We start from the raw sequence: 12,554 nt of genomic DNA on the forward strand, positions 1-12,554 counted from the left end.
TACCTCAGGTAAGAGGAGAAAGATATAAAAGACACCTAAGGGGCAACTTTTTCACGCAGAGGGTGGTACGTGTATGGAATGAGCTGCCAGAGGATGTGATGGAGACTGGTATAATTGCAATATTTAAGAGGCATTTGGATGGGTATATGAATAGGAAGGGTTTGGAGGGATGTGGGCCGGGTGCTAGCAGGTGGGACTAGATTGGGTTGGGATATCTGGTCAGCATGGACAGGTTGGACTGAAGGGTCTGTTTCCATGCTGTATATCTCTGTGACTCTATGACCACCTGACTCTGATTAAATAAAATGAGTGTCAGTGTGTCAACACAGATACCACCATTACACGTGGGGATGCCTCCCATCATGAACCCAGTGAGCACTCATCTGACTTGGCGAATGTTGTCTATCTCATATGCCGCAGGCAAAGATGTCCTAAGGCATGGCATATTGGCGAGACCGAGCACATGCCATGACTACGGATGAATGGGCACTGCACAACAATCACCAGACAGGAATGTTCCCACCCCAGTTGGAGAACACTCCAGTGGTCCGGGACATTTGGCCTCAGATCTTCGGGGGACCATCCTCCAAGGCAGACTTTGGGACAAGCAACAATGCAGAGTGGCCGAGCAGAGGCTGATAGCCAAGTTCGATACCCATGGGAATGGCCTCAACCGGGATATTTAGTTCATGTCACACTACAGGCGACCCCATTGTACTATACACTCTCTTAAACACACATACACTCCTACATACTCAAACACCCATGCAGATTCTCTCTCATACACATGCTCTCTCTCATAAGCACACACATGTACTCTCCGCACTCACACCCACGCATGCACTCTCTCACAGGCGTATACCCCATCACACTCACACACATATACACACTATCACATGCACTCACACACTCACTCTGTCTTTCCTGCCAGCGCACACATATAAGTTTATGGGGTGCATTTTGTTTTTTCAGAATTACATTTTATTTTGCTCAAAAACTGCATGACTCCATGTAAAACTCTGTAAATTCCACTTTAGAAATCAACATTGGGACACAGACAGACCTCACACCTTAATGCATTGTCTGAGCTGAAATGGCACCTATTGTTAGAAAAGATAGACATTTCTTGAGAAAGTAAAAGAAGTTCTGGGATTTACATATCAAGGAACAGAAATCAACACATCCCATTCTAAAAGATGAAAGACTTGATCTAAAATTGTTTAAAGAATCATCTTCATGACACTGTACTCATTTGGCTATAAATCCTGTGTCTTATGATCTTATTCTCCACAATCACCTGAGGAAGAAACGGCACTTCAAAAAAGTTTCCAAATAAACATGTTGGACTATAACCTGATGTTGTGTGATTTTCAACTTTGTTCACCCTAGTCTGACACCGGCACCTCCAAGTCATGCTTAAATAAAATGCCGAGCACGATGCCTGAACCTGAGCTGGTAGGGGGTGGTCCAGGAGGCAGCCATTCCAGTGCTCCCTCCGATACTTCCATATTGTTCTCCGCAGGAGCAGGGGAGGGGGTTATCTTGCAGGGCAGCCCCCATTATGATGGTCTCAGTGGGCATGCTGTTTGTATCTGCAATATACAAAAAGCAGTCAAAGCTTCATGACCAAGGGATATAATAAAGTTAGGAGTACATAATCATTATCCTCCTGTGCATTGAGAGAGTTACGCAACAGTGAATAATGCTTCTTACTTGGAGTTGGCATCTGAATGTCTCTGAATCTCTGTAGGAGAGCTGGGATCCTCCCTATCATGTGGGGTAAGGAATCAAATGTCTAACACCCCTATACTCGCTCAAGTGTTTTAAATGCCACTTTCTCCTGGAACAGAAGACAGGGAGGGTTGGAGTGAGGTGAAAATGGGTGGTATAGTGGTTAGCACTGATGTGGGGCAAAGATCAGCAGGGGTCCTGAGTGAGTGAGCACTGGAACCCTGCGGAATTAGTAATGTAGGGGGACTGGGTAGCTGAGAGGGAGTGATGGACGATGCGGCATACAATAGTGAGAGTGGTAGGGAATGAGCCTTGGTGACCATCCTCAGAGAAAAGGACAATCTCCTTCTGAAAGGCACCATCCAGCAAGATCTCAAAGTTCCTGACACATAATGGAGTGCCATTTCTCCATGGAATCTCAGAGACTTTGGTAGTGCAGGACAACTCTGGAGTGCCAGGTACTTTTCCAGGTGGTACCAGATCCATGAATCAGGGTACATGCCAGCTTATCCTGCCATTGGTGAATTCTAGGAGAAAGTGAGGACTGTAGATGCTGGAGATCAGAGCTGAAAAGGTGTTGCTGGAAAAGCACAGCAGGTCAGGCAGCATCCAAGGAGCAGGAGAATCGACGTTTCGGGCATAAGCCCTTCTGCGCTTTTCCAGCAACACATTTTTCAGCATTGGTGAATTCTTCCAGCTACAGTGAGTGGAAAAAAAATCAAGCTGGCATCAGAAGAGGGGGCACCGCGAGGAGGTGAGTTAGTAGTTAGAGATGAGTTTTGGATGATCACACAAAATAATGAGACGTCCTGGAAATAAAGCCTCTAAATAACTCAACAAAAATTGTCCTTTGCCAAAGTACTGTAGAGTTCAGTCTGAATTCTTGTGATTTTCAAACTCTTTTGGAGCTCTCACCAACTCTCAGTAACACTGTTCTCGTTTCAGCAGATCAGATTCTTCAAACACATTTATTTTGGTAACCAATGCTTTCATTCAAGGAAGGTTTCTAAAGAGTCTTTTTTTAATGGTGCTGTTTTTTTCTGTCGCCCTGTACTTGAGGTTTAGTTTCTTCATGCCAATTTCCTGGTGTGTGTGGTGAGAAATGAGATTCACAGATACGGGTAAACCTGTTCTTACGGATACTAAAAATTCCATTAAGTCTGTTCTCAGGTGTGGGAGTGTGAAATGCAAGCTACCCATACCTGATTCCACTAAATCTGGGCTGTTTCTTAATCGGCATGCTTTTCGCATAGGGCCCAGTGTGCTTAAGAGCTGTGTTGCTGTTGGTTTGAATACTTAGCTCAGGACCTAGCAACAAGATTGGTGCAGCTTCTATTAAAGGAAGCCTGTTCTTCTGAAAGGGTTCAATAATCAGTGGAAACGAACAGCTGCTGACTATCTCCTCACACCGATTCCAAATATAACTTACACAAGTTGAGCACCCAATTAATGAATGCATTGCAAGAGATCCCAGGGTGGGTCAAAAGGGCACAAGAGGGCATATTTCCTGAAGAGATACAGGAGACTTTCATGCAAAACTGTGAAGGAAGGAGGTAGCCAGGGAGACCAATACCCATAGTCTGGCTCCAAGGGCCTGGGAGAATAAGAATATTAATGACACCTCATGGTGTTTAAAGGTAGGGGAATGCACTTTCATATGATACCCCTATCCACTACACCCAGATGAAACCCCTTATACCTGAGAGCTACTATAACATCCTGCTGCTCCATGCATAGAAATTGGAGCCCATCCCATCCAGATGGTGGCCAATTCTATTTGCACAACCAAAGATTCCGAGATGCCATGGTGTCCACTTGTGGACTCACGAGCAATGCAATCTCTGGACCCCTTTCAGCAATTTTTATTGAAACATAATGGAAGCTATCATCTCCCTGGGTGCTCCATTGGTCACTCAGAGGATAATGCTGAGATCCATGCTGGCTGACGTTCAGAGTCAGACTGATGCCTTCATGGCTGCAGCTCTCAGTCAACAGGCCCGCAGTCTGAGTTCCAGTAGGTTACAAAGCTCACCAAGGAGCTGCTGTGAGAGAGTGACAGTGGCACTGTTAAGTAGGAAACTGCCATCCTCTCTGAGCATACTGTCATCACTGCTGCTCCAACTGACCCTTTCAACAAGCCAGCTGAGACTGCTGCTGTCCATGCAGTGATGCTGTAGTCCCAATCCTTGCCTGTGAGGCCTGGAGCTGGTTATCTGTGTTATCTCCAGCTTCCATTAGTAAATGTCAGCAGCCTTCTCCGAGCTGAGACTGCAGCCCCTGGGGCAGCATTGTGTCGAAGCATTAGGACAGCTAGACACCACTGGGATAGACATGAGAGGAATATACAAGGCCAAATTGTTAATTCTGTTTATACTGTTAAATGTTATTTTTTTAATAAAATGGTTAGTGGCTTTTATTGCAGGTTTCTTGGGATAAATAAATTGAGAAGTGGGCTTGGTGCAGGTAGTTTGGTAAATGGATGCCATTTTTAGGGAGTCAGATTCTGAATAGATATTCACAGACAGCTTGGCCAGGAGACAGTCTAGGTCTCTTTTTCACACCTCTTCTGAGCTTCTTCATCCCCAGTCTCAGCTCAGGCTTTGCATTGTATCTCAGATCCATGGGCTCTCCAACCTTACCTTTTGTAGCCTTTGTGCAGACAGACCACCCTCTCTGTAAGAATTCAGTAACATTTCTTGCCAAATCCAGAAACTCATCTCAGCACTTCTAAAAACACTATATCGCATCCACAATCTCTCCTTAGAATCACAGAATGGTTAAAGCAAAGAAGGAGGCCATACAGCCCATATAGTAGAAACTCACCACCACATTCTCAATGGCAGCTAGGGACGGGCAACAGATGCTGGCTAGCCAGTGACACCCACATCCTGTGAGAGAAATAAAACAAAATCTGTATTGGCCCTTTGAAGGAGCAATTCACCTCCTGCCACTCTCCACTGCCTTTTGCCACACAGCTCTGCAAATGTTTCCATTTCAGTTAAGAATCCACTACACTTCTTAAAGTCTAACTAAACCAACCACAGTGTTAGGCATTGCATTCCAGATTCTAAGGATGCACTACATGTCGTTTCCTCCCCTCACACAATGTCATTGCTATTTTTTTCCAATTGCCTTACATGTGCATTCTCTGGTTTTCAGTCTTTCCACCAATGGGAACAGTTTCTCCCTCTCTATTTTGTTCAGACTGCTCATGATTTTTAACACCACTATCAAATTGCCTCTTATCCTCCTCTTAATCAAGGAAATCAGGTCCAACTTCCCCAACCTTTCTACACACTGAAATTCCTCATCCCTGCAACTACTTCTGTGAACCTTTTGACTGACTTCACACCCTAAAAAGTGTGGAACCTAAAACCAGGCACAATACTCCATTTGAGGTTGAACCAATGTGTTTTTTACTTGGTTCTAGCATAACTTTTAATACTCTACAGCCAGGGTGCCATTGGCTTTATTTGCTATTCAACCTGTCCTGTTATCTTCAATAATTTGTGCATATATCAACCCAGGTCCCTTTACTCCTGCAGCATCTTTAGAGAAGGACCTTTCATTTAATATTACCTTTCTCCAGCCTACCTATTAAAATGAACAAATTCACCACTTCCTTGCATTACTTTTCATCTGCTACCTTTCTGTCTATTCCGAGGAGAAAGCGAGGTCTGCAGATGCTGGAGATCAGAGCTGGAAATGTGTTGCTGGAAAAGCGCAGCAGGGCTGATGCCCGAAACGTCGATTCTCCTGATCCCTGGATGCTGCCTGACCTGCTGCGCTTTTCCAGCAACACATTTCCAGCCCCATTTCTGTCTATTCCACCAACCTATCCCTGTCCTCATCAAGTATTAAACTACCTTTCTCATTATATTGTGTATAATCTGCAAACTTTATAATTGCATCCTGTACATCAAGACTGGGGACTTAAAAAAATATCAGGGCTCCTAACATCAATCTTGAGAGAACTCTATGATAAAGCTTTCTCCAGTTTAAGAAAATGAACCATTCACCAGTACTATTTCACATCATTCAGCCAATTTCATATCTGTGTTGCACCTTTCACTGCTATTCTATGAGCTCTTTCCATGCTCACAATTCTATTGTTTGTTACTTTATCAAATGCCTTTTGACAGTCCATAGACACCACAACAATAGAATTACCCCCATGAACCTCTGATTCCTGATCAAAAACATACTCTAACATGTTAGAAAACTAAGTTTGCCTTTAACAAGTCCATGCTGGCTTCTTTAGCCAACCTATCAAATGACTCCTAAGTTTGTCACTAATTATCACTTTTAAATCTTCCCTTATACTGTGGTTAAACTGAAGACCTGGAAGTACAGGGCTACTCTTTATCCCCAAGGATATAACATTTCCAACTCTACAGTCCTCTGGCCCCACCTTTGAATCTAAGAGAGACTGAAATATTATTGCTAATGCCTCAATATTTAACACTCTTACTTCCTTCAGCATCCTTGTATGCATTTCATTTGGTCCAGATGTCTGGTCAACTTCAAGTACTGACAAACTACCAACTACCTACTCCTTATCAATTTTAAACCCTTAACTACCTCCTCATCATGATCCAGATAACACCATCTTCTTTGATTAAAAACAGCTGTGCACATTACCTCCATTTTTAATCTCCCACTTTGGTCTCCAAACAGCTCTATTCCATCTCATAAGACCACTAACTATGTTCCAATAACAGACTTTTGATTCCATTCAATATTAGCTGCCAGCTTCTTTTCATACTCTTTCTTTGCTTCTCTTATCTGTTTTGTCAATGTTAATCTGAACCTTCTATAGTTAGCCTCGTTCTCAATTGTGTTCTGATTTTTGTTATAAGCACTCATTTTTTCCTTCAACTTAATCTTTATTTCTTTTGGCATCCAGATAGCGATTGATTTGTTTGTCTTATCTTTCCCTTCATGATGATGGTGTCACTTTAAAAGTTTATTTTGTCCTTTGTTTTGAAGAGAGATTGTCAAGCAAAGGTGCCGAACTGGCTATTGAAGACAACTAGTGTAAACAACTTGTGAGGCCTTGGGGTGTTTTAAACAGCCTGAGTGGGTGTGGCCAGCTCTCAAAGATCCAGATCTCTGGGTTTTGGTTTTCTTATCAGCATAAGAAGTCATTGGGGTCTCACAACAGTCAAAAGCTTCAGTAAATGTCTCTTCGCTGCTACTTTCTCCAAAATTTCTCATTGGTTTTTTTCCTTCTGGATTGGAGAACTGCATATAAGAATCATTTCTGAATTTGCCTTTTTGTCAAGGGATGTAGTTATGGGATATTACTATAGTGAAACAGTTAATTAGAAATAGATACTGTAACTACTATTCGGTTAAGTTTTCCAATCGTTAAATTGTTATAAATGCCTTTCTTTTGTTTGTATTTCAACTATAGTGTTTAAATAAATTGTGTGTCATTGAACGTTGAGTAGTTGGACCAGTTGCACGGCATTTGGAACGTGGCACTTTCCATTTACCTTTAAAATAAGAAAATGATAGAGTGCAGGCTACCTTCCTAAAATATTTTAAGGGGGTCTGGTCTGGTCCATCGGCCTCTTTATAGGAATGTACTTGATTGCACTTTGACTACGTCGTTCAAAGTAGCACATGTGTATGGCTACAGATCTGTCTGGTGGAGGTTACTCGAAATCATTTTATTTGAATGTTTTATGGCAGGTCCTTTAAATAGCATCAATAAAATTTCTCTTGCAGTTGAATGCATGTTCATCTCAAAGTGACTAGTGATTGCATTGCATGGTCCAACTTTCGTCAGTGTCTCTCAAATCAGATGCAGAAATTTTAATTTGCCATGTGAATTCTTGGACTCATGACTTTTTCTGCAAAAACTACACAATTGATTCAACATTTAATAATGGTTTTGCGTGGTTCCTAGTGCGTGAAAAGCTCATTGAGTTTTAGATATTAAGCATTCCTTAAATTTAGTCTCCACAGGAACTGTGACGCTTTTACAATTATGTTCTGGGAAAAATAAATCCATTTGTCCATGAATCAACATTAGTTTGCTTTCAAAATCTGCCTATTTAGAGCATAGTTTGTAGCTCAACTAATTGAACCCCAATAGTTGCTGTATCACCACCCACATCCATCATACTTTGTGAAGTATAAACTGTTCAAACTCCTGTACCATGCTGGGTAGAAAAAAAAATTAAGTGAGCATTCGTAATTGTCATTTAGAACAAATTTAAGTTGATTGCAACAGGGGCAGCACTAACTAACATGATACGAGACTTGAATAATTTAGACTCGAGTGCAAATCCTGCTTCTGAATCATTTAACTTATGTTCCCTTAGCAGGCAAGTTTGAGCAGCTGCCAGGTTTCTCGATTAACTATGTAATAGAAACAGTGAGGGGAAGAACATTTAAAAAGCTCCTTTACAGCAGTTCCACCTGCCGGAGAATTGCAGATCAGGACATTAGCAGTATTTTTAAAAACATTTCATTTACTCATTTATGGACTGTGGAAGTAACTAGAAAAGTCAGCATTGACTGTCCATCCTGAATCACTCTCATAAAGTGTGTGGTGAATGGTATTTTTAAATGACTGCAGGACATGTGGTAAAGTGACTCACATATTGCTGTCGTGAAAAGAGATTTTGAATTTGACCTGTAAAACTGAAAAGTCAGGATAGGATATCACCTGCATGGATACATTTCCACATGCCTGTTCCTTTTGTCGTTATAGACGGTGTTAGTTATAGGTTTGGAAGGTACAATCAAAGAGGCTTTAATGGCTTGTTGGCATGCATGTTGCAGATGGTGCCACGGTGTACCAGTTGATGGGTGAAGTGTTGATCAAGCAGAATGCTTTGTCCTGGATGGCATCCAGCTTCTTTGGTGTGAATGGAGCTGCACTCACCCAGGGAAGTAGAACATATTTCCTCATGCTTCTCACTTTGTACAGCCTTTAGAGAGTCATTTGCTGAGTGATACCTAAACACTGACTTGCTCTAGTAGCCTCTATATTAGTAAGTCCAGTTCTATTTCTGGTCAACAATTCCCTTCTATTTTAGCTGTCAGTGTCTTTTCATACTCTCTCGATTTTGTTTTAATTTTGAGGGGAAGGGCTGGAATGATGGTGTGTCACTGGCCATTAAGGTAATATGATTAGACTGTAATTGAAGATAATCACTGACTGACACTTTGTGGTGTTAGTGCTACTTGCTACATCAGCCTAAGCCTGGATCCTGTTCAGGTCTTCTGCATGGAGACACAGACTGGTCCAATATTTGAAGAATTGAAAATGGAAATAAATACTGTGATTTCATTAATGAGCAGCCCCTCTTACTTCAGACCTTATGATGGAAGGAAACATCAGCATATTTTATTTGGGATGAAAATGAATTTTGGTGATAAAATTGTGGTGCTGGAAAAGCACAGCGGGACAGGCAGCATCCGAGGTGGAAGAAAGTTGGCGTTTCGAGCATAAGCTCTTCATCAGAAGTGCTGGGGAGGTGGCCCAAGGGGGCCGAGGGAAAAATGGAAGGGATGTAGGGTTGGGTGGAAGGGAGCTAAGAATGTGATAGGTGGATGAAGGTGGGAGGGTGATGGTGATAGGTCGGAGTGGAGGGTGGAGCAGATAGGTAGGAAGGAAGATGGACAGGTAGGACAGTTCAACAGGGCAGTGCCGAAGTGGAGGGTTGGGTCTGGGATAAGGTGGGGGAGGGGAGATGAGAGGGCTGGTGAAATCGATATTGATTCCTTGTGGTTGGAGGGTCCCAAGGTGGAAGATGAGGTTTTCTTCCTCCAGTCGTCTGGTGGTGAGAGTCTGGTGGTGGAGACTTGCATGTTCTTGATAGAGTCAGAGGGGAGTTGAAATGTTCAGCCATAGGACAGTGGGGTTGTTTAGTGCATGTGTCCCAGAGGTGTTCTCTGAAATGTTCTGTAAGTTGGCGTCCTGTCTCCCCAATGTGGAGGAGACCACATCAAGAGCAACAGACATAGTAGATGAGGTGTTTGGATGTGCAAGAAAATCTCTGCTGGACAGTGGAAGGATCCTTTGGGGTCTTGGATGGAGGTGAGTGGGGAGGTGTGGGCAGAGGTTTTATACCTCTTGCGGTGGCAAAGGAAGGTACTTCCCTGGGTGAGTGCAGCTCCATTCACACCAAAGAAGCTGGATGCCACCCAGGGCAAAGCATTCTGCTTGATCAACACTTCACCCATCAACTGGTACACAGTGGCACCATCTGCAACATGCATGCCAACAAGCCATTAAAGCCTCTTTGATTGTACCTTCCAAACCTATAACTAACACCGTCTATAACGACAAAAGGAACAGGCATGTGGAAATGTATCCATGCAGGTGATATCCTATCCTGACTTTTCAGTTTTACAGGTCAAATTCAAAATCTCTTTTCACGACAGCAATATGTGAGTCACTTTACCACATGTTTTGCAGGCATTTAAAAATACCATTCACCACACACTTTATGAGAGTGATTCAGGATGGGCAGTCAATCTGACTTTTCTAGTTACTTCCACAGTCCATAAATGAGTAAATGAAATGTTTTTAAAAATACTGCTAATGTCCTGATCTGCAATTCTCCGGCAGGTGGAACTGCTGTAAAGGAGCTTTTTAAATGTTCTTCCCCTCACTGTTTCTATTACATAGAAGGGTGGGTTGATGGATGGCGTGCACGTAATGAAGGAATTGCAGAGGGAGTGGTCTCTACAGGGCAGGTAGGGGTGGGGAGGAAAATATATCTCTGGTGTTGGGGTCTGATTGTAGGTGGCAGAAACAGCAGAGGATGATGTGTTTTATATGGAGATTGGTGGGGTGGAAGGTGAGGACTGGGGAATTCTATCCTTGTTACAGTTGCTCCACTGCCCCCCATGTAACTCTCAGCCCCTTTGGGCCCTCCTTCCCCCCCCCCCCCCCCAACATTCATGACTCTCCAACCACAACAAGGATAGAACTCTCTTGGTCCTCACCTTCTACCCCACAAATCTCCAGATGCAATGCATCATCCTTCACCATTTCTGCTACCCACAGTAAGACCCCACCACCAGAATATATTTCCCTCTCCACACCTATGTGCGTTCCACAGAAACCATTCCCTCCACAATTCCCTTGTTAGGTCTATGCCCCCACCAACCCACCCTCTACTTGCGGCACCTTCCTCTGACACTGCAAGAAGTGCAAATCCTGCACTCACACCTCCCCCCTCTCCTCTATCCAAAGCCCTGAATTAACCTTCCACATCTGGCAGTTATTTTCCTGCACATCCAAACACCTCATTTACTGTGTCCGTTGCTCTCGATATGGTCTCTTCTACACTGGGGAGACACAACGCCAACTTACGAACGGTTCAGGGAACATCTCCAGTATACATGCGCTGAACAACCACACCACCCTGTGCCCGACCACTTCACCTCCCTCTCCCACTCCACCAAGGACATGCAAGTCCTGGGCTTCCTTCACCACCAAATCCTAGCCACCTGACACCTGGAGGAAGAAAACCTCATCTTCCACCTTGGGAACCCTCCAACCACGTGGAATCAATGTCGATTTCACCAGTTTCCTCATCTCCTGTCCCTGCACCTTATCCAAGCTCCAACAGTCCTAAAGATCTGTCTTCCTTACCACTTATCCGCTCCACCCTCCACTCCGACCTATCACCATCATCCCCCACCATTCACCTATTGCATTTCCAGTTACCATACCTCCAGCTCCACCCACCTCCCAATTATCTCTCATCCCCCTTGGCCTCACCTTCCACCTAATTCTTGAAGAAGAGCTTAAGACTCTCTTGCTCCTCAGATACTGCCTGACCTGCTGTGCTTTTCCTGGGCCACACTTTTTGACTCTGACTCTCCAGCATCTGCAATCCTCATTTTCTCATATGAAAAGGAATCATAGCAGATGATGAACAAACATGAAACTTTAACTTTAAATCTTAAATGCATGAATTTTTTTTTGCTGAATCCTTTTAATTCTTTAATAGCATAAATATGTTTCATTCAGTGAACCAAGTGCAGAAGATGCTGTAAAAACTCCGCAGCAGGTTTGGCAACATCTGTGGATAGAGAAACAAAGTTAACATTTTGCATGAAACTTCATCAGAAATAAGTTTCCACAGCATTTTTTGTTCATTTCATATTTCCAGCATCTGTAATATTTTGCTTTTACCTTCCTGAGGTGTCTTGCCAGTAACTGTAGTCAAGAAACTGTTGTCTGGACAATTATTTATGAATTTTTTTTTCTGATATCACAACACACATCACAATTTGAGTAGAAAAAAATAAAAGATACCAGCATGTGATTTGTGCGATACAAACTTCCAGCTGAAACATAGATCAAGAATGCACTCATACTTGAATCTACTGAGACAGAATCATTTTGATTAATTTGTAAAGCTACAATTTGACAGCACTGTCTCGATGTTAAACCCAGGAAATCTCCATTTCATATTGCAAATCAAGCTGGTAATTTAATCCAGTCTCTTTCTCAAACTAATGCAAGGTCTTACGGTTTGGATTTTTCAGCAGGCAAACATTGCAGACCCTGATAAATGAAAAGTTTTGAGAGTTAAACAGAATATTATTTGTTACATTCAGTGAATCGCAGTTCATGTGGTAAACTCATGTGGCTGCTGCTCTGGAGGTTAGCTGATTGTAGCCAATGCCATGTGCACTATTCATCGGTTCTACACAGCAGAGGTCTGATGTTGTGAATGGCTAGCACTACTTAAAGATATTCTGTATCTTTTAAGGGGAAGGGGAGGTGCATTGTGACTACTGGAAGCTGGAGAGTTTTGGAAAGTAAATCTGACCCGTGATATCAG

At 43.0% G+C, this 12,554-nt stretch overlaps 1 long non-coding RNA gene across 1 annotated transcript; it reads right to left on the reverse strand.

Annotated features, from left to right (window-relative positions):
* Nucleotides 1-998: 998 nt before the first annotated feature.
* LOC148146129 (uncharacterized) lies at nucleotides 999-11,652 on the reverse strand. Its single transcript, XR_015760782.1, has 3 exons — nucleotides 11,483-11,652; nucleotides 4,555-4,619; nucleotides 999-1,592 (listed from the first exon to the last, which is right to left on the reverse strand). It is a non-coding gene; the product is annotated as an uncharacterized LOC148146129 (long non-coding RNA).
* Nucleotides 11,653-12,554: the final 902 nt, after the last annotated feature.

This window comes from Chiloscyllium plagiosum, unplaced genomic scaffold (assembly GCF_037043375.1).
Source record: "Chiloscyllium plagiosum isolate Xiang-an unplaced genomic scaffold, Cpla_swu_hap1 HiC_scaffold_21, whole genome shotgun sequence".
In the NCBI taxonomy this organism is placed as follows: domain Eukaryota; kingdom Metazoa; phylum Chordata; class Chondrichthyes; order Orectolobiformes; family Hemiscylliidae; genus Chiloscyllium; species Chiloscyllium plagiosum.